Source organism: Lutra lutra, chromosome 5 (assembly GCF_902655055.1).
Source record: "Lutra lutra chromosome 5, mLutLut1.2, whole genome shotgun sequence".
NCBI classification, from domain to species: domain Eukaryota; kingdom Metazoa; phylum Chordata; class Mammalia; order Carnivora; family Mustelidae; genus Lutra; species Lutra lutra.
The window spans coordinates 163,862,658-163,890,455 of NC_062282.1; the positions used below are offsets into that span (position 1 = coordinate 163,862,658).

Consider the following 27,798-nt stretch of genomic DNA (forward strand, 5'->3'; position numbering starts at 1 on the left):
CGAATGGTGGAGTGTCCTCTAGAAGCCTCGCCTCGGAAGCTTTCCCAAGCTGGAGCTTGTGAGCTGCTTCAAACAGCAAGATGTCCTCCTGCGGAACCGGGGAAGTCCGGTTAGAGGGCTCCAGGTTCCCCCAGTTGGAACGATTCGAGAGCAGAGCTCTCCGAATGGATGCCTGGAAAGCCCACCTCGCGTTACCATTGCAGCCGAGGAACCGGGCAGGCTTGATCCGCTGCCTCTCGTTCATAGTTCCAAGTGATCTGACTTGACAGAGGTTCGCAGTCTGACAGGTCACAATGCTGCTGGTGTCCTGGGAGACCTTAGAATGTGGCGGTGGCTCTGGGACCATGCAGGATTCTCCTTCCCTGAGAATTGGAACCAGTTCCCGAGAGCCAGGTTTCCTCCTCGGGACAGGAGGGCTACTGTAGTATGGCTCAGGGACCAGATATTGGATCATATGTGGGTTTTCCAGAACAAGCCTCTGGGGATAGAGGCCTGAATACCTAAGTTAGGGTTCTGATGAGGTGCTAGTCGCATGTCAGGTTCAATCTTCTGGCTCAGTGCCAATGACCTGCATGTCTTCCTTGAGGTAGATGCTGAGGGTGCGTCAGATGGTGTACTTTTTCCAGAGTGGCCTATGAAATTGGTGTGGGCTCAGGGGCCTTGCAGGTTTCTCCTAATCTGTAGCATTTGAGCAACTGAGATGGTCAGAATTTCCTCGAGAGAGCAGGCCCGGTGATGCGTATGGTTCTCGAAGCCCTATCATGGAGGGCATGTGGGTCAGGGCTTTGGGCCGAGTCTTCAGACACCAACTTGGGTAAGGGTTAGGAGAGAGGTGATTGCAGGCCCGATCTGCAGACCCTGAGGGCCTCTCCTTGGGATGGGACATTCGGGTGGATGGAAGGCAGTAGCACAGGCTTTTCTGTCTGGATTGCAAGTCTAGTATGGCCTCTGATTGGAGGGGTTGTCTCCTGATTCCATGGAAGAGTCTAGCTATCTGGGGATTTTGCCCGGCTCCCAAGAGTGTGGGGTCTTTCTGGGGGAAGGGAAGAGTGCTGTTTTCCATTCAGGGGCCCCGCCCGAACAGGAATTCCAGAGATGGGTTCTGGGTCCGGGCGCCTGGATAACCTCACCAAGGGTTAGGATTTGGGCCTATGAGCATGACAGGCCCGCCATGTGGGCTCCTGTTCCAGCTCCTGCAGGGGCTTGTTTGAAAGGAGTTTCAGGCTGAGGGTCACAATGCCTGTTTGTGCCCAGCTCCCCCTCCTGAGTGGGCGTGGTCTTATGGGCCATGCACCTGGTACCACTTTGAGGATTGGACCACATTCTCAACATCCAGTTTTCCTGCCATGGGGAAGGAGGAGTAGTTTTGTGTTTCAGGTTCCCCCATGGGCAGGAATTTGAGCTAAGTTGTGGGGACAGATACCTGAATACCCAGGTTAGTTCAACATGACAACTTTGGGCCAAGGCAGGTCCCACCTGCAGGATATGGGGCAACCTGGGTGGCTGAAAGGAGGTCTGGGCTCAGGCTGTGTCAGACAGAGCATTAGTTCACAGGCCGGCTTATGATATTGGGGTGCCTTTGTGGGCCATGAAGGTGGGACCTCAGGTGAGGTTTCTGGACAGACCCATAGGGCACTTCTTTCTGGTGGCCAGGCAGAAGGCTGCCTTGTGTCTCCATAATTCCACATATGGAGTGCTTGCAGGCATCGAGTGTGAGGGCAGACGTCTGAAAACACAAGCTACGGTTAAGTTCAGTGCCAAGTTTATGGCAGTTCCAGTGTGCAGCAGCTCTTTCGAGATCTCCAGCACCTGAGTAAGGGCGAGTGTCAGATATCTGCTCATGCTTCAGTTTGTATCCATGATGGCCAACGAATGGTGGGGTGGCCTCAAGAAGCCTTGGAGGCTTTCATAAGCTGCAGCTTGTGAGCTGCTCCAAACAATAAGGTGTCCTTCTTCAGGACAGCGGAAGTCCAGTAAGAAGGCTCCAGGGTCCCCCTTATGGAAAGATTCGGTAGGAGAGCTCTCCAAGTGGATGCCTGGAAAGCCCACCTCACGTTACCATTGCAGCCGAGGAACAGGACAGCTTTATGTGCTGGGTCTGGTTCGAATTTCCAAGTGATCTGAGTTGATGGGGGTTCTCAGTCTGATGGGTCACAATGCTGCTTGGTGTCCAGGAAGACCTTAGAATGTGGAGGTGTCTCTGGGGTCATGCAGGATTCTCCTACGATGAGGGTTGGACCCAGTTCCCAAGAGCAAGGTTTCCTTCTCATGACTGGAGGGGTTCTCTTGTATGGCTCAGGGACCAAATGTTGGACCATATGTTGGTTTTCGAGAACAGGCCTCTGGAGAGAGGGGCCTGAAACCCAAGCTAGTGTTCCAATGAGGTTAGGGACAGGTCAGGTTCAATCTTCGGACTCAGGCCCATTGACCTGCATGTCTTCCTGGAGGTAGGTGCTGGGGGTGTGACATACTGCATATTTTTTCCAGAGCGGCCTATGAAATTGGGGTGGGCTCAGGGGCCTTGCAGGTTTCTCTTAATCGGGAAGGTTTGGGCAACTGAGATGGGCAGAGTTTCCTCAGGAGTGCAGGCCCAGTGATGTGGTGTGGTTCTGGAGGCCCCATCCTGGAGGCCATGTGGGTCAGTGCATTGAGACCGAAGTCCTCAGACACAACCTTGGGGAAGGGTTAGGGGCGAAGTGATGGCAGGCCCAATCTGCAGACCCTGGGTGCAGCTTTTCTGGATTTGAAACTCAGGCAGTTGGGAGGCAGTAGCTCAGGCTTTTCTGTCTGGATTGTGTGTCTAGGATGGCCACGGAATGGAGGGGTGGCCTCAGGGGTCTGTGGGAGAGTCTTGTATCCAGAGATTCTTCCCGGCTCCCAAGAGTTTGGTGTCTTTCTGGGGGAAGGCAGAGTGCTGTTTTCTGTCTCCTGTATCCCGGCCAAACAGAGATTCCAGTGACAGTTTCTGGGACCGAGCGCCTGGATAATCCCACCAAGGGATTTGGATTTGGGCCTACGGGCATGACAGGGCTGCTCTGTGGGCTCCTGGTCCAGTTCCCGAGGGCCCTTGTTAAAAGGGGTCTCAGGCTGAGGGTCACAATGCCTGTTTGTGCCCAGCTGCCCCTCCTGAGTGGGTGTGGTCTTTTGGAATATGCTGCTGGCTCCCACTCTGGGGGTTGGACAACCATATCAACATCCAGTTTTCCTGCCTTGGGGAAGGAGGAGAACTCCTTTGTGCTTCAGGTTCCCCCATAGGCAGGAATTTGTGCTATGTTTTGGGGACAGATACCTAAATACCCCAGTTGGTTTGAGATGATGGCCTCTGGCCAAGGCAGGTCCCAGCTGCAGGATATGGGGCCCGCTATCTGGGTGGCTCACAGGGGATCAGGCTCAGGTTGTGTCAGACAGAGCAATAGTTCACAGGACGGCCTTTGATACTGGGGTGCCATTTAGGGCCCGGCAGGTGGATCCTCCTGTGTGGTTTCTTGACAGCCCCGTAGGGCATTTCTTCTTTCTGGTGGTCAGGCAGACGTCTGCGTTGTTGCTCCAGAATTCCCAATATGGAGGTCGTACCGTGAGGAGTGTGAGGATGGAAGTCTGAAAACACAAGCTACAGTTAAGTTCAGTGCCGAGGGCATGGCATTTCCAGTGTGCAGCAGCTCTTTCGAGATCTCCGGCACCTGAATAAGGGCGAGTGTCAGACGTCTGCTCATGCTGGCGTTTGTATCCATGATGACCAAGGAATGGTGGGGTGTCCTCAAGAAGCCTCGGAAGCACTCCCAAGCTGGAGCTTGTGAGCTGCTTCAAACAGCAAGATGTCCTCCTGCGGGACCAGGGAAGTCTGGTTCGAGGGTTCCAGGGTCCCCCATTAGGAAAGATTTGATATCAGAGCTCTCCGAATGGATGCCTGGAAAGCCCACCTTGCGTTACCATTGCAGCCGAGGAAGAGGCAGGCTTCATCTGCTGCCTCTCGTTCAAAGTTCCAAGTGATCTGAGTTGATGGAGGTTCACAGTCTGATGGGTCACAATGCTGCTTGGTCTCCAGGGAGACCTTAGAATGTGGCGGTGGCTCTGGGGCCATGCACGATTCTTCTAGCTTGAGGCTTGGACCCAGTTCCCAAGAGCAAGGTTTCCTTCTCGGGACAGGAGGGGTTCTGTTGTATTGCTCAGAGACCACACATTGGACCATAGGTTGGTTTTCGAGAACAGGTCTATGGGGACAGAGGCCTGAAAACTAAGCTAATGTTCCAATGAGGTCCTAGGGATATGTCTTGTTCAATCTTTGTACTCAGGCACATTGACCTGCGTGTCTTCCTGGCGGTAGGTGCTGGGGGTGTGTCAGAGTGCACATTTTTTTCCAGAGCGGCCTATGAAATTGGGGTGGACTCAGGGGCCTTGCAGGTTTCTTTTAATCGGGAGGGTTTGGGCAAATGAGACGGGCAGAGCTTCTCCAGAGAGCAGGCCCAGTGATGCGTTGTGGTTCTGGAGGCCCCATCCTGTAGGACATGTGGGTCAGGGCTTTGAGACCAAAGTCCTCAGACACAAACTTGGGGAAGGGTTAGGGGCGAGGTGATGGCCGGCCTGACCTTCAGACCCTGGGTGCAGCTCCTGGGGATTTGAAACTCAGGCGACTGGGAGGCAGTAGCACAAGCTTTTCTGTCTGGATTGTGTCTAGGATGGCCACGGAATGGAGGTGTGGGCTCAGGGGTCCGTGAGAGATTCTTCCTTTCTGGAGATTCGGCCCGGCTCCCAAGAGTTTGGTGTCTTTCTGGGAGAAGGACAGAGTGCTGTTTTCCGTCTCCTGGGTCCCGCCCAAACAGGGATTCCAGAGACGGGTTCTGGGTCCAAGCGCCTGGATAACCCCACCAAGGATTAAGATTTGGGCCCAGAGGCATTACAGGCCTGCTCTGTGGGCTCCTGGTCCAGCTCCCGAGGGCCCTTGTTTCAAAGGGGTCTGAGGCTGATGGTCACAATGCCTTTTTTGCCCAGCTGGCCCTCCTGAGTGGGTGTGGTCTTTTGGGCCATTCAGCTGGATCCCACTCTGTGGGTTGTACCACCATGTCAACATCCATTTTTCCTGCCATGGGGAAGGAGGTGTACTCTTTTGTGCTTCTGGTTCCCCCATAGGCAGGAATTTGAGCTACGTTCTGGGGACAGATCCCTAAATACCCTGGTTGGTTCGAGAAGTCGGCCTCGGGCCAAGGCAGGTCCCACCTGCAGGATATGGGGCCCGCTATCTGGGTGGCTGACAGGAGGTCGGGGCTAGGGCTGTGTCCGACAGAGCAATAGTTCATGTGGTGGCCTATGATATCAGGGTGCCTTTCAGGGCCCAGCAGGTGGATCCTCCTCTGCGGTTTCTTGACAGCCCCATAGGGCCATTCTTCTTTCTGGTGGGCTGGCAGAAGTCTGTGTTGTGGCCCCAGAATTCCCAATATGGAAGGCTTGCAGGCGAGGAGTCTGAGGACGGAAATCTGAAAACACAAGCTACGGTTAAGTTCAGTGCCCAGCGCATGGCAGTTCCAATGTGGAGTGGCTGTTTGGAGATCTCCAGCACCTGAGGAAGGGCGAGTGGATATGTCTGCTCACGCTGGAGTTTGTATCCATGATGGCCAATGAATGGTGGGGTGGCCTCAAGGAGCCTTGGAGGCTTTCCCATGCTGCAGCTTGTGAGCTGATCCAAACAGCAAGGTGTCCTTCTGCGGGACAGGGGAAGTCCAGTTAGAGGGCTCCAGGGTCCCCCATATGAAAAGATTTGATAGCAGAGCTCTTTGAATGGATGCCTGGAAAGCCCACCTTGAGTTACCATTGCAGCCGAGGAACAGAGCACTTTGATCTGCTGGCTCTGGTTCAAAGTTCCAAGTGATCTGAGTTGATGGAGGTTCTCAGTCTGATGGGTCACAATGCTGCTTGGTGTCCAGGGAGACCTTAGAATATGGCGGTGGCTCTGGGGCCATGCAGGATTCTCCTAGCTTGAGGCTTGGACCCAGTTCCCAAGAGCAATGTTTCCTTTTCGGGACAGGAGGGGTTCTGTTGTATGGCTCAGGGACCACACGCTAGACCATATGTTGGTTTTGGAGAACAGGTCTCTGGGGACAGAGGCCTAAAAAGTAAGCTAGTGTTCCGATGAGGTCCTAGGGACATGTCAGGTTCAGTCTTTGGACTCAGGCCCATTGACTTGCATGTCTTCCTGCAGGTAGATGCTGGGGCTGTGTCAGACTGCACATTTTTTCCAGAGCTGCCTATGAATTTGGGGTGGGCTCAGGGGCCTTGCAGGTTTCTCCTAATCAGGAGGGTTTGGGCAAATGAGACTGGCAGTGTTTCCTCAGGAGAGCATGCCCAGTGATGTAATGTGGTTCTGGAGCACCCATCCTGGAGGGCATGTGGGTCAGGGCTTTGAGACTGATGTCCTCAGACACAAACTCAGGGAAGGGTTAGGGGCGAGGTGATGGCAGGTCTGATTTGCAGACCCTGGGTGCAGCTCTTCAGGATTTGAAACTCGGGCGGCTGGGACTCAGTAGCACAGGCTTTTCTGTCTGGATTGTGTGTCTAGGATGGCCACGGAATGGAGGGGTGGGCTCAGGGGTTCGTGGGAGGTTCTTCTATCTGGGTTTTCGGCCCGGCTCCCAAGAGTTTGGTGTCTTTCTGGGGGAAGGGCAGAGTGCTATTTTCCGTCTCCTGGGTCCCGCCCAAACAGGGATTCCAGAGATGGGTTCTAGGTCTGAGCGCCAGGATAACCCCACCAAGGGTTAGGATTTGAGCCTAGGGGCATGACAGGTGTGCTCTCTGGGCTCCTGGTCCAGCTCCGAGGTCCCTTGTTTGAAAGGGGTCTCAGGCTGAGGGTCACAATGCCTGTTTGTGCCCAGCTGCCCCTCCTGAGTGGGTGTGGTCTCATGGACCATGCAGCTGGCTCCCACTCTGAGGGTTGGACAACCATCTCAACATCCAGTTTTCCTGCCATGGGGAAGTAGTACGCTTTTGTGCTTCAGGTTCCCCCATAGGCAGGAATTTGAGCTACGTTCTGGGGACAGATACCTAAATACCCCGGTTGGTTTGAGATGATGGCCTTGGGCCAAGGCATGTCCCACCTGCAGGATATGGGGCCCACTATCTGGGTGGCTGACAGGAGGTCAGGGCTTGGGCTGTTTCAGACAGAGCAATAGTTCACGTGGCGGCCTATGATATCGGGGTGCCTTTGAGGGCCCAGCAGGTGGATCTTCCTCTGCGGTTTCTTGACAGCCCCATAGGGCCATTCTTTCTGGTGGGCAGGCAGAAGGCTGCGTTGTGTCTCCAGAATTCCCAATATGGAGTGCTTGCTGGCGAGGAGTGTGAGGACGGAAATCTGACAACACAAGCTAGGTTTAGGTTTCAGTCGTAGGGCATGGCAGTCCCACTCTTCAGATGCTGCATCTTGATCTCCAGCATCTGAAAAAAGGGCGAGTATCAGACGATGGCTCTGAGTGGATTTTGTGACCATCATGTCTCCTGAATGGAAGGGTGGCCTCATGAGGACATGGACGTGTTCCCAATATGAAGCTTGTGAGCTGCTCCAAAGTTCAAGGTTTCCTTCTTCAGGAAAGATGAGTCCTGTTGCATGGCTCAAGGCGGCCCCATATGGAAAGATTCGAAAGCACGGCTCTATGGTTGAATGCCTAGAAAACCCCCCTCGCATTCCAATTGGCTCCTAAGGACAAGGAAGATTAGATCTTCTATCTCTTGAATGCGCTATCCAGGGGGCTGATTTGAAATTGACTCTCATGCTGATGGGTCATCATGTGGGTTTTTGTCTATGGAGACTCTGGGATGTGGCAGTGGCTCAGGGGCCCTGCAGGATTCTCCTACCTGGAGAGTTTTCCACAGCTCCCAATAGAAATATTCCCATGTAGAGATGAGAGGTGTTCTGTTTTGTGCCTCAGGAAACCCTCATATGCTGGTATTCGAGACCAGGCCTCTGAGGAGAGATGCCTGCCAACCTAAGCTAGGGTTCAGATTATGGGCTTAGGGACCTGTCTGGTTCAATCGTCTGTCTCTGGGGACATCTGTCTGCTTGTCTAAGTGGAGTTAGTTGCTCAGGTTGTGTCAGAAATGCCTTTTTTTCCAGGGTGGACTACGCAATTTGGATGGCCTTGGGGGCCTTTTAGGTATCTCCTAATCCGTAGGGTTGTGGCCAATGGAATGGGCACATTTCCTTCAAGAAGGCAGGCACAGTCCTGCAGTGTGGCTCCAGAGGCCCCAGCCTTGAGGGTGTGAGGGTCAGGGCTGTGGGGACAGAAATCTGAAAATAAAAACTCAGCTTTTGTCTCGAGCAGTGGGTATGGCAGGCCCAATCTACAGACCGTGAGAGGAGCTCCTCAGGATATGAATTAAGGCCATGTGTGAGGTGGTAGCTCAGGCTTTTTTCTCTGGATTTTGTGTCAAGGGTGGCTGAGGAATATAGAGATGGCCACATGTGCCATGGACATTTCTCCCTCTCCAGGGATTTGGCCCAGCTCCCAGTCATCTGGGGTCATTGTGTGGTAAGGGAGGAGTCCTGTTTTCTGTCTCAGGTGTGCCTCAAAAAGAGGAATTCCAGAGCAGAGCCCCAGGTACAGGCGACTGGAAAACCCCACCTTTGATTAGGATTGGGGCCTCGGTGCATGGCAAGCCTGATATGCAGGCTCTTGGTACAGCTACAGAGTGGCCTCATATGCAAATGTTTCTCAGGCTGAGGGTCACAATGCGTGTTTATCCCCAAGCTGGCCCTCAAGCATGGGCCTGGCCTCATGGGCCATGCAGGTTTCTCCGACTCTGAGGGTATTACTTTGAACCCCATCCCAACAGCAAGGTTTCTTGACATGGGGACAGAGGAGTTCCTTTCTGTACATCAGGTTCTTCCATATGCAAGGATTTGAGAGAAAGCCTAGGGACAGAGTCCAGAAAACCCAGGTTGGGAAGAGATGACAGCAGAGGGCCATGGCGGGTCTGATCTGCTGCATATGTGGCCAACTCTGTGGGTGTCTGATGGGAGGTCTAGGCTCAGGCTGTATCAGACAGAACATTAGTGCACAGGGTGGCCTCAGAAATTGGGGTGTGGTTGAGGGCAGTGCCTGTTGATCCTCATTTGGGCTTTCTGGGCAACCCCTTAGGGCACTTTTTTCTTCTGGTGTGCAGGGAGAGTTCTTCGTTGTGGCTCCAGCACCCAATCTGGAGTGCTTGTGTTCCAGGACTCTGGAGATGGAAGTCTGACACACGCTAGGTTTATGATTAATGTCTAGGGCATGGATCATCAATCTGCAGATGCTGAAGTGAGTTCCCAGATTCTGAAGTTATGGCAAGTGTCAGGGATTCGCTCAGGCTACAGTTTTGGTCCACTAAGGCCTTCCTATGTGCACTTGACCTCCTGGGGCCATAGAGTTTTCTCCTGTTCTGGGGATTTAGGGAAGCTCCAAATAATTTGTTTTCATTTTGGGGGGAGGTGCAGTCCTGTGTATGGCTCTAGGCTCCTCCATATGGAGGGATTCGACAGCAAGTCCCTGGGTATCTATACCTGAAAACTATACTTGGGTTTTGTGGTAGGGCCTGAGTGCATGAAAAGTCTGAATTGTTCCCACTGGCGTCAGTTACTAGGTGGCTGACTGTTGGTCATTGCTCTGGTTGAGAGTTAGAATGTATATTTGAGTCCATGGCTGGCTGCCATCAATGGGGTTGCTTCGGGGTTTCGTGCAGCCTTCTCATAGTATTAGTATGGGGGTTGCATGCAGCAGCTTAATAAGGTTCATTTTCCTTCTGGAGAGCAAACACAGTCCAGTGGTGTGGCTCATATTTCCCTTTCTGGAGGGCTTGTGGACCAGGACTTTTAGGATGGAAGTCTGAGAACCCAATGTAGGCCTAGGGTTAGGGCCTCGGGCAGGGCAGGCCCAATCTACAGAAGCTGAGACAAGCTCCCCAGGATCTGAGGTGAACACGGGTGTCAGGATGTCGCACAGGCTGGAGTTTGTTTCCGTGAGTCCCGCCGAAATCATAGGTGGCCTCATGGTGGCATGGAGTTTCCTCCCACTCTGGGGATTTTGCAGTTCCAAATAGCTTGGTTTATTCCTGGCTATTGGTGGTGTCTTGTTTTATGGCTCAGGAGTCCCCCATATTGGGGGATTCGAGAGCAGTGATCCAGGTATTGATGCCTGAAAACCCAACTGAGAGTTATGATTAGGTCCTAGTGGCACCACAGGCCTTATACCCTGGCTATGGGCAGTGGTAGCCTTGGGGCTATGTTCAAAATGGGGCTCAGGATAAGGGTCACAATGGATGACTGTGTCCATGGTGGCATGTAAAAGTGGGCATGGCCTCAGGTGCAAAGCACATTTCTTCCATCTGATGATTTTGCATAGCTCTGAAAAGCTAGGTTTCCCTCTGGGGGTGTGGAGGAGATTTGTTTTATGGATCAGGGGTTGCCCATGTGGAGGGCTCCCAAAGAAGGGCTCTGAGGATGGATGCCTGAAAACCCAAACTACAGTTAGGATTTCAGCCTACGGGCATGGGAGCTCCGATCAGCTGCCTGTGGGTCGAGCTGCCTTGATGCCTAATCGGTGTTCAGGACTCAGGTTGTTTGCTCCTGCTCATTAGGATCCAGGGTGGTACTCAAAAGAGCAGTGGTACAGAGCCGGGGGCCCTGTATGTTTGTCTTCATCTAGGGGTTTTGTGCAGCTCCATAAGGCGCAATTTTAATCTGGAGGGCAGGGATCATCCTGTGGCTCCTGAGTCCCCAATCTGGAGGACTTGTGTTCCAAGAATCTGGGGACCATATCTGAGAACCCAAGCTAGGTTTATGTGTATGGTATAGGCTATGGATCACTGATCTGCAGATGTTGAGGCAAAGTCACTGAATTCTTTTTTTTTTTTAAGATTTTTATTTATTTGATGTAGAGAGAGAGAGAGATATGACTAGGCAGAGCAGCAGGCAGAGAGAAAGGGGGAAGCAGGCTCCCCGCTGAGTGGAGAGCCCGATGTGGGGCTCGATCCCAGGACCCTGAGTTCATGACCTGAGCCGAAGGCAGAAGCTTAATCCACTGAGCCACCCAGGCACCCCAAGTCACTGCATTCTTAATTGAAGGAGAGTGTCAGGCATTCGCTCACACTAGAATTGGTGTCCTAGGGCACTGAATGTGTGGGCGTCCTGTTGGGGCATGGAGGTTTCTCCTGCTCAGGGGGCTTTTCACAGTTCCAAATATTATGGTTTCAATCGAGGACAGGTGGGGTCCTGTTATATGGTTCTAGTGTCCTCCAAATGGACGGATTCCAGAGCATGGCTCTGGTTATGGATGCCTGAAAACTCAACCTAGGGTTAGGGTTAGGCATGGGGCATGGGAGGTCCGATCTGCTGACTCTGGTGCCAGCTATTTGGGTGGCTGACTGGAGGTCTGTGCTCAGGTTGAGGGACAGAATGTGTATTACCGTCCATGGTTGGCTTCCACAACTGTGCATGGCTTAGAGGTATCATGCATCTTTCTCCTAAGCTGGGGGTTGCGTGCAGCTCCATACGGCATGTTTTCCATATGGAGGGCAGGCAGAGTCTTGTGGTGTGCCTCCAGTGTTCTCTGTCAGGATAGATTCCACAACATGACTGTGAGGATGGTAGTCTGAAAAGCCAGTCTAGACATATGGTCAGGGCTGAGTACACGGCCGGGCTAATCTAAAGTTGCTGAGGCATGCTCCCCAGAATCTGAGGTTAAGGCGAGTGTGAAGAGGTCGCTCATGTTGGAATTGTGCCCATGAGATCTGTCGAATCTGGGAGTGGCATCATGGGGACATGGAATTTTCTTCCGCGCTGGTAATTTTATGTAGTTGAAAAATAGCTTGTTCTATTCATGGGAATAGGTACTGTCCTGCTCAGGGATGCCCCATATGGAGGGATTTGAGAGTAGGGCTCCATGTATGGATGCCTAAAAACCCAAACTAAGTTTATGATTAAGTCCCAGTGGCATCACAGGTCTTAGGTTCTGGCTCTGGGCCAAGCTACCCATGGGGTTGTTTTGAAAATGGGGCTCAGGCTAGGGGTCACAAAGGGTGTTTGTGTCCCGGGCGGCCAGCATTAATGGGTGTGTTCTCAGGGGCAATGCAGATTTTGCCCAACTCTGGGGGATATACATATCTCCACAAAGCTTCTGGGGGACAAGAGGAGTTCTGTTTTATGACTCAGGGGTCCCCCATGTGGAGGGATTTGAGAGAAGGGGACTGGGGATCGATGCCTGAAAACCCAACATATTGTTACGATTCATGCCTAGGGGAATGGCCAGTCTGATGTGCTGACTCTGGTACCAGCTATGTGTCTGGCTGACTGGAGGTCAGGGTTCTGGTGAGGGACAGAATGTGTTTTAGTGTCCAGGGCCAGCTTCCATATATGAAGGTGGCTTTGTGGGTTCGTGCAGCTTTCTCCGAATCAGTGGGTTGTGTGCAGCTCCATAGCACACGTTTTCCTTCTGGAGGGAAGGAAGAGCACTGTGCTGTTTCTCAGGTGTACCCTATCTGGAGGGTTCGTGGACCAGAACTCTCTAGACGGCAGCTGGAGAACCAAGCTAGGGCTAGGTTAGGGCAAAGGACATCGCAGTTCCAAGGTACGTACGCTGAGGCAAACTCCAGGGAATCTCAAGTTAAGGAAAGGGTAAAGATGTCACTCAGTCTGGAATTTGTGCAGATGAGATGTGCCAAATATAGGTTTAGCCTCATGGTGGCAAGGAGATTTGTCCCACTCAGGAGGTTTTGTGCACATCCAAATAGCTTGGTCTATTCTGGGGTTAGGTGCTGTTTGTTTTATGAATCTGGGTTCCCCCATATGGAGGGATTTGAGAGCAGGGTTCCGGATATGGATGCCTGAGAACCAAGCCTAGGTTTTGCATTTGGTCCTAGTGGCATGGCAGGACTTAGATCCTGGATCTGGTGAAGCTACCCATGTGGCTCATGCTAAAGGTCACAATGGGTATTTGCCATGGCCATCATCTCTACCCAACCTGATTTTTCAGGCATCTGTCCACAGAAATTATCTAAAATTCCTGCACATGAGAGAACCTGATGCAAAAAACAGAATTCCTCCCCCTTGGCACGAAACCTTGCTGTTGGATTGGGTGTCACTCAGTGTAGGAGATACTTGCATGAAGCCCATGAAGTCACGCCCACTCTTGAGGGCTGCCTTGGACACAAACACACATTGCATCCCTCATCCTGAGCCCCATTTTCAAATAAGACCCTGTGGTAGCTGCACCAAGAGCCCGCAAATCGGGCTAGGCATGCCCCTAGGCCCTAGTTGTAACCCACGGTGGGGTTTTTCAGGTGCTGGTACCCCGAGCCCTGCTCTGGAATCCCTCTTTTGGGGGACCCCTGACAGAAACATGACTCCTCCCTTCCCCTAGAATGACACCAAACTATTGGGAGCTGGGCAAAATCCCAGAGAGGGAGAATATTCCATTGCCCAACATTCTGCAACCATTCTAAACAGAAAATACAGACACAAAAGCCTGCGGTACCGCCTCACAATCACCCTGATTTAATGAGGAGCTCCCTTCAGGGGCTGCACATTGGACTTGCCATACCCTCGACCCTAATCCTAACCCAAGATTGTGCTTTCAAACTTCTGTCCCCAGAGCCCTGGCCCACACACCCTCCAGGCTGGGGCCTCTGGAACTAAACTGCAGGACTGTCCATCCCTCCTATATGAAACTCTGCCCTTTACAGTTACTAAACCCTCCACATTGGTAGAAAACTGCAAGCCCCCAAGGCCACCCCAACTTTGTTGGCCACCCTGGGCAGAAATGCACAGTCTGACACACCCTGTGCACCTACCTCCACTCAGACACCCATGTAGATGTCCCCAGTAACAGATGATTTAATCTGACATTCCCCTAGGTCCTAATCTGAACCTGAGCATAGGTTTTCAGGCATCTGTCCCCAGAGGCCTGGTCTTGAATCCGACATATAAGGGGTCCCTGAGGGACACAACAGAACACCTTCTGTCCCCAAAAGGGAACCTTGATATTTGGAGCTGTGTAAATCCCTCAGGTTAGGAGAATTCTGCATAGCCCTTGAGCCACCACAAAATTCCAAGATCTCCCTAGACACAAACCTGCATTTTGACCCATCAGCAAGAGACTCCTTTTCAACTCAGCACACTGGGTAGCACTCCACAGGGTCAGCAGATCCAACCTGCCTTGTTCCTAGGTGACAATGGGAATGCCAGGCAGGGTTTCCAGGTATCCATATATAGATACCTGCTCTCGAATGTTTCCGTATGGGGGTCCTTTGAGCCATCAAACAGGACTCCCTATGTCCCATAGAAGGAAACACTGCTGTTTCCAGCAGCTCACAAATCCCAGACTGGGAAAATCTCCATGACCTCAAGAGGCCCCACCTCCAATAGGAGGCCATCATGGACACAAATTCCAGCCTGAAAGAGCATCTGACACTTGCCCTTACTTCAGATGCTGGAGATCATGATTCAGCCTCTGCAGATTGGGCTTGTCTTGCCCTAGGCTCTAAACCTAACCAGAGCTTGTGTTTTCAGACTTCCATCCTTTACACCCCTGGCACACAAGCCCTCCACACTGGGAATTCTGGAGTCACAACACAGCTTTCTGTTTGTCCACCAGAAGGAAAAAGTGCCCTATGAGGCTGCCGAAAAGCCCCAAGTGAGGATAAACCTGCGCAGCTCTTCACAGCACCCCTATTTCATAGGCCATCCTGTGCACTAATGCTGTCTGACACAGCCCGAGCCTAGATCTCCTGTCAGCCACCAAGGGAGCTAGTCGCATATCCAGCCATGGCCCTGGGCCTGCATCTCTACCCAACCATGGTTTTCTGGCATCTGTCCCCAGATGTTATCTCAATTTCCTACCTCAAATTCACTATGGAGGAACCTGATGCACAAAACAGAAGTCTTCCTTCTGCATGGCAGGAAACCTTCTTGTTTGGAAGGGTGTCAAAACCTCAGAGTTGGAGAAACCTGCAGGGCCTATGAGTCCACGCCCACTCTTGGGGGCTGCCCTGGGGACAAACACGCATTTTGACTCTCAGCCTTAGCCTTTTTCAAATAAGGCCCCTGGTACCTGGACCAGGAGCACGCATATCAGGCTTGCCATGCCCCTACGCACAAATCCTAACCGAAGGTGGGGTTTTGCAGGTGCCCATACCCAGAGCCGTGCTCTGAAATTCATCTTTTTGGGGGACCCCTGAGACAGAAAACATGACTCCTCCCTTCCCACAGTATCACAGCAAACTATTGGTACCTGGGCAAAATCCCCAGAGAACTATAATCTTCCATGGCCCAGTGAGGCCCCCATACATTCTGCAGCCAACTTAAATTCACAATCCATAGACAAAAGCCTGAGCTGCTTCCTCACAGTCACCCTAATTTCAGATCCCGAGGAGCTCCTCTCGGGGTCTGCAGATCAGCATACCAAACCCTCGGCCCTAAGTCTAACCTGAGTTTTTGTTTTTAGATTTCTTTCCTTAGAGCCCTGTCTCACACACTCTCCAGGCTCCTGCCTCCAGAGCCACACCGCAAGATTGTGCCTGCCCTCCCAATGGAAACTGTGCCCCTTATATTTGCCAAAACACTCCAGATTAGCAGAAACCTGTAAGGCCCCCGAAGCCACCCCAATTTAATAGGCCACCCTGGATAAAAATGCACAGTCTGACACACCCTGAGCAATGACCTTCAGTCAGACACACAGGTAGATGTCCCCAGAGACAGAAGATTGAAACTGACATGCCCCTATGCCATAATCTGAAGCCTAGCTGAAGTTTTCAGCCATCTGTCCCCAGACCTTATATCAAATCCCTGCATATGGGGGAAGCTGATGCACAAAACAGAACTCCTCCTTCCCCGTGGCTGGAAGACTTGCTGTTGGGATGGGTGCCAAACCCTCTGAGTTGGTGAAACCTACAGGGCCCATGAGGTCACGCCCACAATTGAGGGCCGCCTTGGGCACAAACACACATTGTGACCCTCAGCCTGAGCCCCATTTTCAAATAAGGCCCCTTGGTAGCTGGACCATGTGCCCGCGTATAGGGTTTGCCATGCCCATAGGCCCAAATATGAACCCAAGGAAGGCTTTTCCAGGCGCCTGTTCACAGAGTTGTGATCTGGAATCCCTCTTTTTTGGGGACCTCTAGTACAGAAACAGGAATCTTCCCTTCCCCCACAATGACACCAAACTATTGGGAGCCACGCAAATTCCCCAGAGAAGGAGAACCTTCTGTGCCCGATGAGGCCACCCGTACATTCCATGGCCATCCTAGATACAAAAATCCAGAGGCAAAAGCCTGATCTACCACCTCCCAATCTCCCTAATTTCAGATCTCGAGGAGCTCCCTCAGGGTCTTCAGATAAGGAATGCCATACCCTCAGCCCTAACCCAAACACATTTTGTCTTTTCAGACTTCCGTCCCCAGAGCCCTGACCCACACACACCCTCCAGGCTGGAGCATCTGAAACCACACCGTACAACTGTGCCTGCACTCCCTAAGGAAACTGTGCCCTTTAATGTTGCCAAAACCCTTCAGATTATGAGAAACCTGCAAGACCTCCAAGCCACCCAGTTTTGTAAGCCGCCCTGGATAAAAATAAGCAGTCTGACACATCCTGTGCATGGACCTGCAGTCAGACACCCAGGTAGATAACCCCAGACACAGAAGATTGAACCTGACTTGCCCCTAGGCCCTAATCTGAACACTAGCTCTGGTGTTCAGGCATTTGTCCCCAGAGCCCTGGTCTCGAATACCAACATATGGGGGGGTGTTCCCTGAGGCCCAAAACAGAAAACCTCCTGTCCCAGAAGGAAGCCTTACTATTTGGAGCTGTGTCTAAGCCTCAAGGCAATGGAATCCTGCATGGACCCTGAGCCGCTGCCACATTCCAAGGTCTCCCCGGACACAAAACCGGATGGTGACCCATCAGTATGAGACTCCATTTCCACTCAGCCCCCTCTGTAGCTCACAACAGAGCCAGCAGATCGAACCTCCTATGTCCATAGGATCCAATGGTAACTCTAGGTGGGGTTTCTAGGCATTCATACGTAGAGCCCTGCTCTTGAATCTTCTATATTGGGGGACTATGAGCCATGAAGCAGATGCCTCCTGTCCTGCAGAAGGAAACCTTGATGTTTGGAGCTGCGCACAACCCCAAGATTGGGAAAACCTCCATGGCATCATGACACCACCGTTGCATTAGGCAGCCATAAAGGACACACACTTGAGCCTGAGAAAACGTCTGACCCTTGCCCTTACTTCAGATGATGGGATTCTCGCCTCAGCCTCTGCATTTTGGGCCTGCCATGTCCTAGGCCCGAAAAATTACTCGAGCTTTTGTTTTCAGACTTCTATCCTCAAACTAACTACAAAAATAATACTTGAAATGAATACAATGTATGTCATCATTATTCCTATATGGAATCTAATCATGACTGGAGACACGAAAAAATCAGTGTTGTATTTCAACTACAGGAACATTAATGACCAACATTCATTCATAAGACCCACCCACTAACCAAAATTATCAACAACTCATTTATTGACCTACCCACCCATCAAACATCTCAGGCTGATGAAATTTTGGCTCCCGTCTCAGAATTTGCCTAATCCTTCAAATCATTACAGGTTTATTCTTAGCTATACACTACACATTAGACACAACCACAGCCTTCTCATCAGATACACACATCTGTCAAGATGCCAATTACGGCTGAATCATCTGATATATACAAGGCAGCGGAGCCTCCATATTCTTCATCTGCCTATTACTGCATGTAGGACGAGGCCTATACTAAGGATCTCATATATTACCTGAAACATGAAACATCGGCATTATCCTACTATTTGCAGTTATAGCAACAGCATTCATAGGTTATGTTTTACCATGAGGACAAATGTCCTTTTGAGGCACAACCATAATTACCAACTTACTATCAGCCATCCCATACATTGGAACCAACCTCGTAGAGTGAATCTGAGGAGGTTTTTTCAGTAGACAAAGCCAACTTAACATGATTCTTTGCCTTCCACTTTATCATCTCAGCACTAGCAGCAATTCATCTACTATTTCTTCACGAAACAGGATCCAACAATCCTTCTGGAATCCCATCTGATTCAGACAAAATTCCATTCCACCCATACTACACAATTAAAGACATCCTAGGTGCCCTATTCCTAATCCTAGTACTCATAATACTAGTACTATTCTCACCCGACCTACTAGGGAACTCTGACAACTACATCCCTGCCAACTCACTTAACACACCATCCCATATCAAACCTGAAGGATATTTCCTATTTGCATACACAATCCTATGATCCATTCCTAATAAACTAGGAGGAGTACTAGCCCTAGTCTTCTCAATTCTAGTCTTAGCCATTATTCCAGTATTACATACTTCAAAACAAAAAGGTATGATATTCTGCCCACTAAGCCAATACCTATTTTGATTACTACTAGCTGATCTCCTTACTTTAACATGAATTGGTGGTCAACCAAGAAAACATCCCTTTCTCACTGTTGTTCAATTAGCATCAATCCTTTATTTCACAATCCTCCTAATTATAATACCAACTATCAGCATTATCAAGAAGAACTTATCAAAATGAAGTGTTTTTGTAGTATATTAATTACTTTGGTCTTGTAAACCAAAAATGGAGAATTACATCTCCCTAAGACTCAAGGAAGAAGTAATAGACCCACCATCAGCACCCAAAGCTGACATTCTAACTAAACTATTCCCTGATTTCCTCATCCCATTATTTCAATTCATATATTTAAAAATGTCTACTACCGCTATGTATATCGGGCATTAATGGTTTGCCCCATGCATATAAGCATGTACATACTATGCTTGATTTTACATACGTGTACCTCACCTAGAACATGAGCTTGATCACCAGGCCTCGACAAATGATCAACCCTTGAGTGATGTGTACCTCTTCTCACTCCAGGCCCATCGAATGTGGGGGTTTCTACAGTGAAACTATACTGGCATCTGGTTCTTACTTCAGGGCCATGATAGTCCTCAATCCAATCCTATTTACACTTCAAATGGGACATCTTGATGGGCTAATTACTAATCAACCCATGAACACACATAACTGTGGTGTCATGCATTTGGTATTTTTTAATTTTGAGGGGGGTATGTGTATCACTCAGCTATGGTTGTAAAGGCCTCGTCATATTCAAATAACTTGTAACTGGGTTTAATCATCATCATTTATCCACATCGCACAACCATAAGGTGCAATTCAGTCAATGGTTACAGGACATACACACGTATACACATACACACGTACACACGAACACACATGCACACATAGGCGTATTCAACAGATAGAAACTAGCTAAATCAAACCCCCTTTACCTCCCGTAATTTCAAAATTATACAAACACTTAAAATTGTCCTGCCAAACACCAAAAACATAACTAAGCACATACAACATATATAAGAAGCCACTTATACTGATACTCCATACATTAATCTCTATCACTAATTTACCCAGAACACTCAATTCAAGAAAGCTATCTATAGATATAATACCCCACCTCTAATAACCCCTATCAACTTACATTTAATACTAATAATTAAGTGACCATGCTTAAACACCTTAACATTAACTAATCTAATCCTACACCTGTTAATGTAGCTTATTAAATAAAGCAAGGCACTGAAACTGCCTAGAAGAGTCATAAGACTCCATAAACATAAAGGTTTGGTCCTAGCCTTCCTATTGATTATTAACAGAATTACACATGCAAGTTTCCACATCTCAGTGAAAATGCCCTCTAAATCCCTAAACTGATTAAAAGGAGCAGGTAACAAGCACACTAAATAAGTAGCTCATAACACCTTGCTCAAACACACCCCCATGGGATACAGCATTGACAGAAATTAAGCCATGAACGAAAGTTTGACTAAGTCATGTTAACATTAAGAGTTGTTAAATTTCATGCCAGCCACCACAGTCATACAATTAACCCAAATTAATAGGCCCACAGCCTAAAATATGTTAAGTACTACATCACACTAAAGTTAAAATTTAACCAGGACATAAAAAGCTACTGTCAACATAAAATATACCATGAAGGTGAATTTATTATTTCCGAACACACAGTAGCTGAGACCCTAACTGAGATCAGATGCACCACTATGATCAGCCCTAAACATAAATAATTTCTACAACAAAATTATCTGCCAGAAAACTATGAACAACAGTTTAAAACTCAAAGTACTTGGTGGTGCTTTACATCCCTCTAGAGGAGCCTGTTCTATAATCGATAAACCCCAATAAACCTCACCACCTCTAGTTAAGTCAAACTATATGCCAACATCTTCAGCAAACCCTCAAAAGGAAGAAAAGTAAGCATAATAATTATACATAAAAATGTTAGGTCAAGAGGAGGAGTCAAGATGGCGGAGAAGTAGCAGGCTGAGAATACTTCAGGTAGTGGGAGATCAGCTAGATAGCTTATTTAAAGATTGCAAACACCTACAAATCCAACAGGAGATTGAAGAGAAGAAGAACAGCAATTCTAGAAACAGAAAATCAACAATTTTCTGAAAGGTAGGACTGGCGGAGAAGTGAATCAAAAGCGATGGGAAGATAGACTGTGGGGGGAGAGGCTGGCTCCCGGCAAGCGGCGGAGCAATGGAGCACAAAATCAGGACTTTTAAAAGTCTGTTCCACTGAGGGACATCACTCCAGAGGCTTAACTGGGGTGAAGCCCAGGTGGGGTCAGCGTGGCATCAGGTCCCGCAGGGTCACAGAAGGATCGGGGGTGTCTGAGGGTCACAGAGCTTACAGGTATTAGAACAGGGAAGCCAGCTACAGAGACAAAGCTGAGGAGTGAGCTCTCAGCTTGGAGTTACCTTGAACCAGTCGCAGGCTTGGTCAGCTCGGAGCGCAGCCGGAAGCCAGGGTGACGGGAGCAATTGGGCGCTGTTCTCTGAGGGCTCACTGAGGAGAGGGGCCCCAGGCTCTCAGCTCCTCCGGGCCGGAGACTGGGAGGTCGCCATCTTCATTCCCGTCCTCCGGAACTCTAAGGAAATTGCTCGGGGAACAAAAGCTCCTGAAAGCAAACCCGAGCAGATTACTCAGCCCGGCCCCTGGTAAGGGCGGTGCAATTCCACCTGGGGCAAAGACACTTGAGAATCACTACAACAGGCACCTCCCCCAGAAGATCAACAAGAAATCCATCCAGGACCAAGTTCACCTACTAAAGAGTGCAGTTTCAAAACCAAGGAGAGCAGCAGAATTACAGAGGAGGAGAAAGCAAAGCACTGAACCCATGGCTTTCTCCCCCTGATTCTTTAGCCTTGCAGTTAATTTAATCTTTTCTTCTTTTTCAATTTTTTTTCTCTTCTTCTGCCAAATTTTTTAACTTTTACGCTTTTCTTTTTTTTTAAGATTTTTTTTTATTCGACAGAGAGAGAGAAGTCACAAGTAGGCAGAGAGGCAGGCAGAGACAGAGAGAGGAGGAAGCAGGCTCCCTGCAGAACAGAGAACCCGATGTGGGGCTCGATCCCAGGACCCTGGGATCATGACCTGAGCAGAAGGCAGAGGCTTTAACCCACTGAGCCACCCAGGCACTCCACTTTTACCCTTTTCTTTTTTAACATTTATAACTGGTTTATCTAATATATATATATATATATATATATATATATATATATATATATATATATATTTTTTTTTTTTTTCTTTTTTTATATATTTTCTTTATTTGTTTTCTTTTTTAAATTGTTCCTTTTTTTTTCTTTCTTTCTGAACCTCTTTTTATCCACTTTCTCCCCCCTCACGATTTGGGATCGCTTCTGATTTGGCTAAAGCATATTCTCCTGGGGTTATTGCCACCCTTTTAGTACTTTACTTGCTCCATCATATACTCTAATCTGGACAAAATGACAAGGCGGAAAAATTCACCACAAGAAATAGAACAAGAGGCAGTACCAAAGGATAGGGACTTAATCAATACAGACATTGGTAATATGTCAGATCTAGAGTTCAGAATGACGATTCTCAGATTCTAGCCAGGCTTGAAAAAGGCATGGAAGATATTAGAGAAACCCTCTCTGGTGATATAAAGGCCCTTTCTGGAGAAATAAAAGAACTAAAATCTAACCAAGTTGAAATAAAAAAAAGCTATTAATGAGGTGCAATAAAAAATGGATGCTCTCACTGCTAGGATAAATGAGGCAGAAGAAAGAATTAGCGATATAGAAGACCAAATGACAGAGAATAAAGAAGCTGAGCAAAAGAGGGACAAACAGCTACTGGACCACGAGGGGAGAATTCGAGAGATAAGTGACACCATAAGATGAAACAACATTAGAATAATTGGGATTCCAGAAGAAGAGGAAATGGAGAGGGGAGCAGAAGATATATTGGAGAGAATTATTGGAGAGAATTTCCCCAATATGGCAAAGGGAACAAGCATCAAAATCCAAGAGGTTCAGAGAACCCCCCTCAAAATCAATAAGAATAGGTCCACACCCCGTCACCTAATAGTCAAATTTACAAGTCTTAGTGACAAAGAAAAGATCGTGAAAGCAGCCCGGGAAAAGAAGTCTGTAACATACAATGGTAAAAATATTAGATTGGCAGCAGACGTATCCACAGAGACCTGGCAGGCCAGAAAGAGCTGGCATGATATATTCAAAGCACTAAACGAGAAAAACATGCAGCTAAGAATACTATATCCAGCTAGGCTATCAATGAAAATAGAAGGAGAGATTAAAAGCTTCCAGGACAAACAAAAACTGAAAGAAAATGCAAACACCAAACCAGCTCTACAGGAAATATTGAAAGGGGTCCTCGAAGCAAAGAGAGACCCTAAAAATAGTAGATCAGAAAGGAACAGAGACAATATACAATAACAGTCACCTTACAGGCAATGCAATGGCACTAAATTCATATCTCTCAATAGTTACCTTGAATGTTAATGGGCTAAATGCCCCAATGAAAAGACACAGGGTATCAGAATGGATAAAAAAATAAAACCCATCTATATGTTGCCTACAAGAAACTCATTTTAGACCTGAAGACACCTCCAGATTCAAAGTGAGGGGGTGGAAAGAATTTACCATGCTAACGGACATCAGAAGAAAGCAGGAGTGGCAATCCTTATAACAGATCAATTACATTTTAAGCCAAAGACTATAATAAGAGATGAGGAAGGACACTTTATCATACTCAAAGGAACTGTCCAACAAGAAGATCTAACAATTTTAAAAATCTATGCCCCTAACGTGAGAGCAGCCAACTATATAAACCAATTAATAACAAAATCAAAGAAACACATCGACAAGAATACAATAACAGTAGGGGATTTTAACACTCCCCTCACTGAAATGGACAGATCATCCAAGCAAAAGATCAACAAGGAAATAAAGGCCTTAAATGACACACTGGACCAGATGGACATCACAGATATATTCAGAACATTTCATCCCAAAGCAACAGAATACACATTCTTCTCTAGTGCACATGGAACATTCTCCAGAATAGATCACATCCTCGGTCCTAAATCAGGTCTCAACCGGTATCAAAAGATTGGGATCATTCCCTGCATATTTTCAGACCACAATGCTCTAAAGCTAGAACTCAATAACAAGAGGAAATTTGGAAAGAACCCAAATACATGGAGACTAAACAGCATCCTTCTAAAGAATGAATGGATCAATCAGGAAATTAAAGAAGAATTGAAAAAATTTATGGAAACAAATGATAATGAAAACACAATGGTTCAGAATCTGTGGGACACAACAAAGGCAGTCCTGAGAGGACAATATATAGTGCTACAAGCCTTTCTCAAGAAACAAGAAAGGTCTCAGGTACACAACCTAACCCTACACCTAAAGGAGCTGGAGAAAGAACAAGAAAGAAACCCTAAACTCAGCAGGAGAAGAGAAATCATAAAGATCAGAGCAGAAATCAATGAAATAGAAACCAAAAAAGCAATAGAACAATCAATGAAACTAGGAGCTGGTTCCTTGAAAGAATTAATAAGATTGATAAACCCTTGGCCAGACATATCAAAAATAAAAGAGAAAGGACCCAAATAAATAAAATCATGAATGAAAGAGGAGAGATCACAACGAACACCAAAGAAATACAGACAATTATAAGAACATACTATGAGCAACTCTACGCCAACAAATTTGACAATCTGGAAGAAATGGATGCATTCCTAGAGACATATATACTACCACAACTGAACCAGGAAGAAATGGAAAGCCTGAACAGACCCATAACCAGTAAAGAGATTGAAACAGTCATCAAAAATCTCCAAACAAACAAAAGCCCAGGGCCAGATGGCTTCCTGGGGGAATTCTACCAAACATTTAAAGAAGAACTAATTCCTATTCTCCTGAAACTGTTCCAAAAAATAGAAATAGAAGGAAACCTTCCAAACTCATTTTATGAGGCCAGCATCACCTTGATCCCAAAACCAGACAAGGATCCCATCAAAAAAGAGAACTACAGACCAATATCCTTGATGAACACAGATGCAAAAATTCTCTCCAAAACACTAGCCAATAGGAATCAACAGTACATTAAAAGGATTATTCACCACGACCAAGTGGGATTTATTCCAGGGCTGCAAGGCTGGTTCAACATCTGCAAATCAATCAATGTGATACAACACATTAATAAAAGAAAGAACAAGAACCATATGATACTCTCCATAGATGCTGAAAAAGCATTTGACAAAGTACAGCATCCCTTCCTGATCAAAACTCTTCGAAGTGTAGGGATAGAGGGCACATATGTCAATATTATCAAAGCCATCTATGAAAAACCCACCGCAAATATCATTCTCAATGGAGAAAAACTGAAAGCTTTTCCGCTAAGGTCAGGAACACGGCAGGGATGTCCGTTATCACCACTGCTATTCAACATAGTACTAGAAGTCCTAGCCTCAGCAATCAGACAACAAAGGAAATTAAAGGCATACAAATCGGCAAAGAAGAAGCCAAACTATCACTCTTCGCAGATGATATGATACTATATGTGAAAAACCCAAAAGACTCCACTCCAAAACTGCTAGAACTTATACAGGAATTCAGTAAAGTGTCAGGATATAAAATCAATGCACAGAAATCAGTTGCATTTCTCTACACCAACAACAAGACAGAAGAAAGAGAAATTAAGGAGTCCATCCCATTTACAATTGCACCCAAAACTATAAGATACCTAGGAATAAACCTAACCAAAGAGACTAAGAATCTATACTCAGAAACCTATAAAGTACTCATGAAAGAAATTGAGGAAGACACAAAGAAATGGAAAAATGTTCCATGCTCCTGGATTGGAAGAATAAATATTGTGAAAATGTCTATGCTACCTAAAGCAATCTACACATTTTATGCAATTCCTATCAAAGTACCATCCATTTTTTTCAACGAAATGGAACAAATAATCCTAAAATTTATATGGAACCAGAAAAGACCTCGAATAGCCAAAGGAATATTGAAAAGGAAAGCCAAAGTTAGTGGCATCACAATTCCGGACTTCAAACTCTATTACAAAGCTGTCATCATCAAGACAGCATGGTACTGGCACAAAAACAGACATCTAGATCAATGGAACAGAATAGAGAGCCCAGAAATAGACCCTCAACTCTATGGTCAACTCATCTTCGACAAAGGAGGAAAGAATGTCCAATGGAAAAAAGACAGCCTCTTCAATAAATGGTGTTGGGAAAATTGGACAACCACATTCAGAAAAATTAAATTGGACCATTTCCTTACACCACACACGAAAATAGACTCAAAATGGATGGAGGACCTCAATGTGAGAAAGGAATCCATCAAAATCCTTGAGGAGAACACAGGCAGCAACCTCTTCGACCTCAGCCACAGCAACATCTTCCTAGGAACATCGCCAAAGGCAAGGGAAGCAAGGGCAAAAATGAACTATTGGGATTTTATCAAGATCAAAATCTTTTGCAAAGCAAAGGAAAGAGTGAACAAAACCAAAAGACAACTGACAGAATGGGAGAAGATATTTGCAAACGACATATCAGATAAAGGGCTAGTGTCCAAAATCTATAAAAAACTTAGCAAACTGAATACCCCAAGAACAAATAATCCAATCAAGAAATGGGCAGAGGACATGAACAGACATTTCTGCAAAGAAAACATCCAGATGGCCAACAGACACATGATAAAGTGCTCCACATCATTCGGCATCAGCGAAATAAAAATCAAAACCACCATGAGATATCACCTCACAGCAGTCAGAATAGCTAAAATTAACAAGTCAGGAAATGACAGATGCTGGTGAGGATGAGGAGAAAGGGGAACCCTCCTACACTGTTGGTGGGAATGCAAGCAGGTGCAACCACTCTGGAAAACAGCATGGAGGTTCCTCAAAATGTTGAAAATAGAACTACCCTATGACCCAGCAATTGCACTACTGGGTATTTACCCTAAAGACACAAACGTAGTGATCCGAAGGGGCACGTGCACCCGAATGTTTATAGCAGCAATGTCTACAATAGCCAAATTATGGAAAGAACCTAGATGCCCATCAACAGATACTGGATAAAGAAGATGTGGTATATACACACAATGGAATACTATGCAGCCATCAAAAGAAATGAAATCTTGCCATTTGGGATGACATGGATGGAACTATAGGGTATTATGCTTAGCGAAATAAGTCAATCGGAGAAAGACAACTATCATTTGATCTCCCTGATATGAGGGAGAGGAGATGCAACATGAGGGGTTAAGGGGGTAGGAGAAGAGTAAATGAAACTGATGGGATTGGGAGGGAGACACACCATACGTGACTCTTAATCTCACAAAACAAACTGAGGGTTGATGTGGGGAGGGGGGCTGGCGGTGGGGTTATGGACATTGGGGTGGGTATGTGCTATGGTGAGTGCTGTGAAGTGTGTAAACCTGGCGATTCACAGACCTGTACCCCTGGGGATAAAAATATATTATATGTTTATAAAAAAATAAAATTTAAAAAAATACCTTAAAAGAATAAATAAAGGTTAGGTCAAGGTGTAACCCATGAAGTAGGAAGAAATGGGCTACATTTTCTAATCAAGAATATGTTCATGGCAAATAATCCTAAAACTTGTATGGAATCAGAAGAGACCCCGAATTGTTGAAAAAGAAAAACAAAACTGGGGGCATCATGTTACCTGATTTCAATCTTTACTACAAATATGTGATCACCAAGAAAGCATGGTACTGGCATAAAAACAGACATATAGACCAGTGGAACAGAGTACAGAGCCCAGATACGGACCCTCAACTCTATTGTCAAATAATCTTCAACAAAGCAGGAAAAAAATATGTAGTGGAAAAAAGACAGTTTCTTCAATATATGGTGCTGGGAAAATTGGACATCTACATGTAGAAAAATGAAACTCAACCATTCTCTCACACTATACACAAAGATAAACTCGAAATGGATAAAAGACCTCAGCATGAGGCAGGAATCCATCAGAATCCTAGAGGAGAACCTAGGCAGTAACCTCTTCAACATCGGCTGCAGAAACTTCTTTCAAGATGTGTCTTCAAAGGCAAAGGAAATGAAAGCGAAAATGAATTTTTGAGACTTCACCAAAAGCTTCTGCACAGCAAAGGAAACAGTCAACAAAACAAAGAGGCAGCCCATGGAATGGGAGAAGAAATTCGCAAACGACAGTACAGACAAAAGGCTGATATCAAGGACCTATAAAGAACTTCTCAAACTCAACACACACAAAACAGATAATCATGTCAAAAAAGGGGCAGAAGGCATGAAGAGACAATTCTCCAATGAAGACATACAAAT

The 27,798-nt window shown here is 47.3% G+C and overlaps 1 pseudogene; it reads left to right on the forward strand.

The window, feature by feature from the left end:
* Positions 1-1,588: 1,588 nt before the first annotated feature.
* Positions 1,589-18,782, forward strand: LOC125101305 (cytochrome b-like; annotated as a pseudogene).
* The last annotated feature ends 9,016 nt before the right edge of the window (positions 18,783-27,798 follow it).